The sequence below is a fragment of the Macrosteles quadrilineatus genome, unplaced genomic scaffold (assembly GCF_028750875.1).
Source record: "Macrosteles quadrilineatus isolate MER2022 unplaced genomic scaffold, UCM_ALF_1.0 Scaffold_8__2_contigs__length_117827958, whole genome shotgun sequence".
Lineage (NCBI taxonomy): Eukaryota > Metazoa > Arthropoda > Insecta > Hemiptera > Cicadellidae > Macrosteles > Macrosteles quadrilineatus.
In genome coordinates, this window is record NW_026542601.1 from 14,689,346 (window position 1) to 14,696,655 (window position 7,310).

The 7,310-nt window shown below is 36.4% G+C and overlaps 1 long non-coding RNA gene across 1 annotated transcript; it reads right to left on the reverse strand.

Annotated features, from left to right (window-relative positions):
- Positions 1 to 1,606: 1,606 nt before the first annotated feature.
- LOC129001616 (uncharacterized) lies at positions 1,607 to 6,972 on the reverse strand. Its single transcript, XR_008491475.1, has 4 exons — positions 6,756 to 6,972; positions 5,093 to 5,309; positions 3,370 to 3,508; positions 1,607 to 2,081 (listed from the first exon to the last, which is right to left on the reverse strand). It is a non-coding gene; the product is annotated as an uncharacterized LOC129001616 (long non-coding RNA).
- Positions 6,973 to 7,310: the final 338 nt, after the last annotated feature.

Sequence of the window (7,310 nt, forward strand, 5' to 3'; positions counted from 1 at the left end):
TCGTATTAGAGTATAGGATAATAAAAAGTGTTCCAATAGTTACATGAATAACAAAACCCGGTTCTTATAAAAAAAAGTTGACCCATAAATTGAACTAGGTATATGTTGCTCGAAATCGAGCAATCGCAAAGAAGTACATAAAGGAGTTATTTAAAAACAAATAACTTGTTTAAGAACAAATATAATATAAGTTATAAATTCCGATGAGTTTAAAAGAGTCAACCCAAAGATTACGTAACTAATAATAATACTCACAATGTACTTACCAGTTCAACATAATCAACATTTCTTGTAAATATTTTATCATGTTTCAAAAGCTGATCTGGCTTTTAGCATGGTGGAAGGAAAAAACATAGGTGTGCTATTCCCGTCATATTCTGACGTCACTTGGATTGCAAACAAAAGATCACCTGATTATAACTGTCAAATTAGTATATGTATTTGTTTTGATTTGGTTGTTATTGTTTTTATAATGTGTGTTTTTATAAAAAAAAAACATTAACAATCAAATCAAAACAAATACATACTAATTTGACAGTTACAATCAGGTGATCTTTTGTTTGCAATACAAGGACGGGAATAGCACACCTATGTTTTTTCCTTCCACCATGGGCTTTTAGTGTGTTGTAGAAATGTTTCCCACTTATAGTCGCAATAGGTTCTCCATGTTGGTCTTTGTCAATGATAATGTAGTTTGCGTGGTATCACCCATTGTCGCCAGTACGTTTACAAATTTCAGTCTTTATTTTAATAGCACCAAATAACCATTAACTACCTGATTTTCTGCATAACCTCTCTGTCACAATTTTACAATTAACATATGTTCTTCTTCTCACTTTAAATTTCTGACAACAGCTGGAGTTTCATAACAATGTTTGTTTCCCATGTTAATCTTATGGAGAAATACAAAACTTTAAAGGGCCCCAGGACCTCACTCTCTGATTATTTCCCTAAAAAGAAAGTTTCTTGCACAACTTCACGTTATGCTCTTTCCAATGACACCAAAAACATGTCAATCGGTTCAGTAATTTCAAAAGTAATTGTCACAAAAAACCTGCTTGCGTATTTAATAAGTATAGATTTAACCCTTAGAGTGCCAGGCGAGAAATAAAAGTAACGCTAAAAAAATGCCGATGATTATTCCCGAAGGTCGCGCTTAAAATGCCGAGCGCGATCTGGCGATTTTTAGGTTAAAATTTCGTAAAAATCGAATTTTCGATATTTCGACCAACGAAAATCGATGTATCGCATCTATTAACTTTCGACTCAATGTTAATATATGGGTTAAAAGAATCCGAGTATCCATTCGGTTGTTATGACAACTGTTCGTCATTACGAAACGTCCGGTCAGCCGGACGTTGGCACTTTTGGCTCGTTCTAAAAACGTCCGGTCGGCCGGACGTCGGCACTTTTGGCTCGTTTTAAAAACGTCCGGTTCCCTGGACGTTGGCACTCAAAGGGTTAAAAAAATTAGGTACATCAATCTCCTTAAAACCAAATCACAAATCCTTCAATCACTCAAAAACACAAACATTAGCTGTTATAAACTCTAGAATATTGTTATGCCTTTTTAATAGTGTGTCATCAAAATATATAAAAAACAACATTTCATTTCATATAATTTTATTCATTTCAGTACATCAATACAGGAATAGCGATCTATACTATATAAAGTTGGAAATGATTAATTTACCAAGTATCGAAATATAAGAAGGTTTCTACTGACTTATACAATCCCCGCCCATAGAACAGGCACCCTGCTAGTTAAATATCAAGATATCTCTTGTTACCCAAGACAAGGTAAGTTAGTAAAAATAATCATTTTAACAAACATAATAAACAGTATTTTTTTTACCAGGCAGAAGTACAAACAAATATTAAAAATGTAAGAAAAAATCTTCATAAAAACAATAAAATTATCTTAATTTAATAATCTAAATGAGAAAAAAATGTAAATACTGATGTTCAAAATAAATGTTAAACTAATCAACATAATGGATCCAAACTGATTTGTCTCCACTTCTTCAGCCTCCTCTCCCCCAACCTCCATGCCTCCATCGCCATCCACCCTGTCATCAGGCCTGGATAGTGGATATAACAGAACAAAAATTAATAATTAAAACAGTATTCTGAACAAAGAGTCTTTTTATGCATACTTCTATCATTATTTAATGTAGGCTACTCAGTGGCGTACTGAGGGGGGGGGGGGAGGGCGGTTTGCACCAGGCCCCACACCAACATAGGCCTCCAAATCAGGGCCGTATTCCCCTAACAGTGGACACTGCGATTGCCAAGGGCTTCGGCCTGGGAAGGGGACTCACTTGGGGCCTCAAAAGAATGCTTTTTCTCTTGGAAAATAAATTTTCCCACAATCTGTTAGAATTAGGGGGTACAATAATCCAAGTTTGTCTTGTATTCTCATGATAGCCGAAAGCGTCTGCAAAGATTGCGTGATCGAAATTTACGACTACCAGCGATCGCGGGTGACGATAATCAGGCCTCGCAACCGCGAAAGATGTTCACGATTGCACCGAGGATGCCCACAATTTTAACCATTGGCGACCTTGGGAGATGAAGATGATGACCCTGCAATCACGATTTGGTCATTACCGAGGACAATATCGTTTAATTTTGCCACAATTGCAGTAACCGTTTGGATCAATACATAAGTGCCGACCCATATAACCCATTTTGTATAGGACAAAATGTAACGTACAGAGTGTGGCAAAATTATCTGACAGTTTTCTTTGCTGCCCTGTCGGGCGAGTGACTGGCGGAAGGTGGTGGGGATAGGGGCGCTTCAAGGCCTACGAGCGGACATTTTTAGTTGCCATGGAGCTGGTCATCACTGAAACAGAAGAGTATTTTGAAGGCTTTTCAAGTTTGTAGGGTACTATTTATTTGGACATAATTTGAACGAGGTTGGAGAAACTTTAAGATAAGTGTATAGAGCTGAATAAAAGGAGATTATAGCAAAATAAATCAAATTTATCACAACAAATTGTGTTATTCTATATTCTTCTAAGGTCTTATTGAACCACGCTTGTACTAAATACCTTATTGATGTATGAGAATTTTTTGTTTCAACTGCTTCTGTTGACAGGGGCTTTTCCATTTGTCTTAAAATTATTGTTGTTTCAGTACTTACCAAATGTAAAAACTATGACATATTCAGAAAAATTATAGTTATGGTGTCAAAAAATATAGCCTACATTTCCTAAAAAACAAAAGCAAATTTTTGGGCACCTCTCGAGTTAAAATGCTGGTTAAATACTAGTAATTCAGGAGGGTTATGCGACATAGGCTTGGGGGCAATGGACACGGCCCTGGTTTTATAAGTATTAAATTTAAGTAAATGGCAAAACTTACCATTAGTTAGTTCTCTTCAATCTTAGTCTTTACTTCGCCCCATCCACGATCTCCTCTTCCTCTGGCACCTCTCCCCTGTATTCTCCAATGTCGGAGGATATTAATTAGAACGCCCCCATTTTACTGGTAGGCTTCAGTTCTGTACAGAAATATTGCAAAAAATAGTGTTATACAAATAATTTTAGTCCAACAAATAATACAAGTGTGTACACTCCTTTCTATATTTGCGATATTCAAATAGGTACAGCTAATAGGAAAATGTTTGAGCAAATCTGGGTCAAGTTAGTACAAATATTAGAATTTGTAACAATAATTTGGTTTAGACAAAATAAATTGGTTTAACTTGTTCGCTACCACAATTATATGGAATTTACGTTCGCATAGACCACCGACGCATATTTGCGTCAGCTGATCACATTGAAATAGACTAACGACGCACACTTGCGTCGGTGTTCAATGTTATTAATCAGCGTATTTCTTAGCAACGGTCTATTTTAAAGCCCTGATTTTATCGTATCGGTCTAGAGGGATATCTGCCGCAAATGTGCGTCGCTTGGTCTGTGGATATGACGATTGGTTACGTCACACAACAGTTGGCAACATTGTTGTTTACATTGTGCATTCCGCGACATCTCAGAACAGATGTAAACGTTATAACCTTTGCAGTTTTGGCGAGTGGTGGAGTTTCTTTATTTGTTTGTGTAAAAGCTTGAAACAACCAAATTTACAACGACGCTTAAACGTGTGTCGCCTGGTCTATTGAAACGAAAATGTAGGTAATCTTTTTATCTAGATTTCATTAAATAAACTGACCGACGCATATATGCAGCGTTTTGAAAGTTGCTCCAAACGATAAATAAAAACAATATTTATTGCTTACTTATTCACTTAAGGTTAATATGAAGTCAATTCGTCCATTTAAACGATATTTCTCTTTTGGTCTGTTGGCAATGTTATTCCTATATCACTTGGTCTGTAAGCAACGTCATGATCATTCCTTTTTGTCTGTAGGAGTGACCGGACCAACGCATATGTGCGTCGCTCGGTAGCCAACGTGTTAAACATTAATTATTTGTTATTTCCCAATTTTCAAAAATGCAAGCTCTAGCCTAATTAAGACATTTCCAAACAACATGTTTCGAGATGTATCCAAATACATTTTAAGTAGGGGCCTAGTTTTAATTTTTTATAAAAAAAACTATAAATTTGCATAAAGATTATAATTAATTATCCTTATGTTCCACCAAAAACTATTAATAATAGTTTATTTGTGTAGGTAACTAGTGGGCGAAGTGGCACTTTGCTACACATAAGAGAAATGTTTACGCACGAGCCGAAGGCGAGTGTGGAAAGTTTCTCGAGTGCAGCAAAGGCAGTTTGCACTTGTGTTACACATTATATTTTCCCTAAAGTTACCATAAAACATATAAATAATTAGTTGTTCAAACTCTGTTCAACACTAAATGAAATGATTCAGTTTGGATCAGTTTCTATGGTTGTCGATAATATGGAACCCACCCAAATATGGACAGTAAGTTTAGGCCTAGGACATAAAAATGTTCTTTCCATTTATGATAACCCAACCTAACATAACCGCCGCAAAGCGCTGTATAGCCTATCTGTAGCCTCCGGATAATACTTACCAAAGTACCAATTTGAACATTGAATAACTTAGTTAACAAACATAGCCTAGAATCTATCACAAAGGTGAAAGAATGTTCACCTCACTTAAGTTATGGTTAGACCAAGTAACATTATCACAGCAGTATGGTAATTGCCTCCAGGGTCCACAACTCTGGTCTCTCTTTCTCTCTCATCTGCAGTGATGTCGATGGCAATGTCGTCCAGAAAGGTTAGTCCTCTTAACTTATTGGTTCAAGACAATAAAATAGAGACCAACTTGGGTTCAGGTCAAATTACAGCCTTTGCTCCAGGATCATCTATAAAATTAACATTGATGTCATCAGCAATGAATTATATAATCCAAGTCTAGTCTTACACCAAATACAAACAGCTCTAGAATATTTGACAGCACATCATTTTACGTCCTACACTCATTCCAATGAATATATTTCTTTAATACTTTCTTACTTATTACTTGGCGACCATACAAAGTATAGTCTGATTTTTACCGGAGTGCGGCTGGAGCTCAGCCCTACCTGTGAGGGACCCGACTCACGCACGCACACTCACCACCGTCCTAATTGCCTGAAAGCCCCGATCCCCTATTCACTAAGTAGAAATATAAGATCTGTTGTATGATACCTCAAAATTGCAATTCATTTGATTTTAGATATACAGTAAAATGGTTAGTGTTAATAAATTTGTTGTTTAATTCAATGAAAAATGAGTCCAAACACGAAATGATTATGACAAGTAGCTAGCTAATAAAAACGTGTTAAAATATTCGTAGCTTTTACACTTTGTAAGCAAAATATATATTGTTTGGTAGGTATCATTTTACTAAGCATTTTGAGTTGAAGTCAAAATCGTTACCACATTTTATAACAAACGTAAAATTAAAAAAAATTATAGTTCAATTTCCGTGAGCCAGCGATGACTCGTGCGGCAGGACAATGGTCCGTCCCACGTCCGTCCTAATCCCTTGCGTCTGTGTGTGTGAGGCCTGCGTGTGTGAGAGTATGGTCGACCCTTCAGCCAGCCGCTTTCCGTCAACAATCACACTATAGGTACCGTATTTTAAGCCAAGTATGAATGGAAATGAGTGTAGGATCAGGATGAGTGGCGCGATCTTGTAGTCTTGTTAGTGACTAAGGCCGACATTCCTTAGACACAGCTGTTAATTAATAGCCCATACAGCTAATGGCAACTAAGGGACCTACGGTTTATAGTGGAATCCGAACCACATTATTGCCTTGGTATATACGAATTGGTCTAATTATCAGGATAGTACTGCGGATAGTCGTAGTACTCACTCGTGCGGACGTTAATCCACACCAGGGAGTATCGCATCCACAGTGCATGCCTATAAATATCCACAATTCGTGACCTCCTAGTAGTTGGATTACAGGACGACGCCACCCGTCCCAGTCATATTGATTATTTCATTCAATAAACTTAGGCCTATATCAATTTTGGGTAATGTTAGGGTAAAACTTAACCTAACTAACGGAATGAAATATTCAAAATATTAAATAGTCTTGTATTAATATCTTTCATTTGAATGAATGTAGGACATAAACTAAAGTGCAGCCAAATATTTTTACATAAACAAATTTTTAAAATTGACACTGGGTCAGTGGGAAAAAGAGACAATCCTAATAGCCTAGGGATAGTGCCTATTCAAACATTTGCTACAATATTGCTTGATGATCCAGAATTAGCCTACGAATAAGCTGTATCTTAGGTTCTTGTTGGTGACTTACCTAAGTTAGTGTCAGGTAGGACTACTTAATGTTATTAAGTTATCACGTTGATTACGTTTTTTACCAAATAAAAATTAACTTATTTCACATTATTCCTTAAAAACTATTGTTTGTAACACTCGAGTCATCTATTTTCTTGTAAACAAGGAAAGAAATAAAAAAGATAAATATTTACAATATAAAAGTTTTTAGTCAATAAATGGCCAGCTTGAAGATGTCCGTCGGAATTCGGAATCAAATATTCATTGCGACTCGTGAGTTGAGGAACTGAACGATGAATTAGAACAACTCCTTTTCAAGAGTAGCTCCGAAGAGCGGGTGCTTGTCGATATACTGGGACTATTTCAGTGTCGACAAAATGAAACTATTTCATTGTCGACAATATGGGATGTCGACAATTTGTGGTGTCGATCATTTGCGACGTCGGTTATTTGGGATGTCGGTTAAGTGGGAATATTCCAGTGTCGACAAACTGGGAATAATTCAGTTTCGATCAATTTCTACGGTTGTCGATATTATGGAACCCACCCATTAAAATGTATTAAATGCATCAAT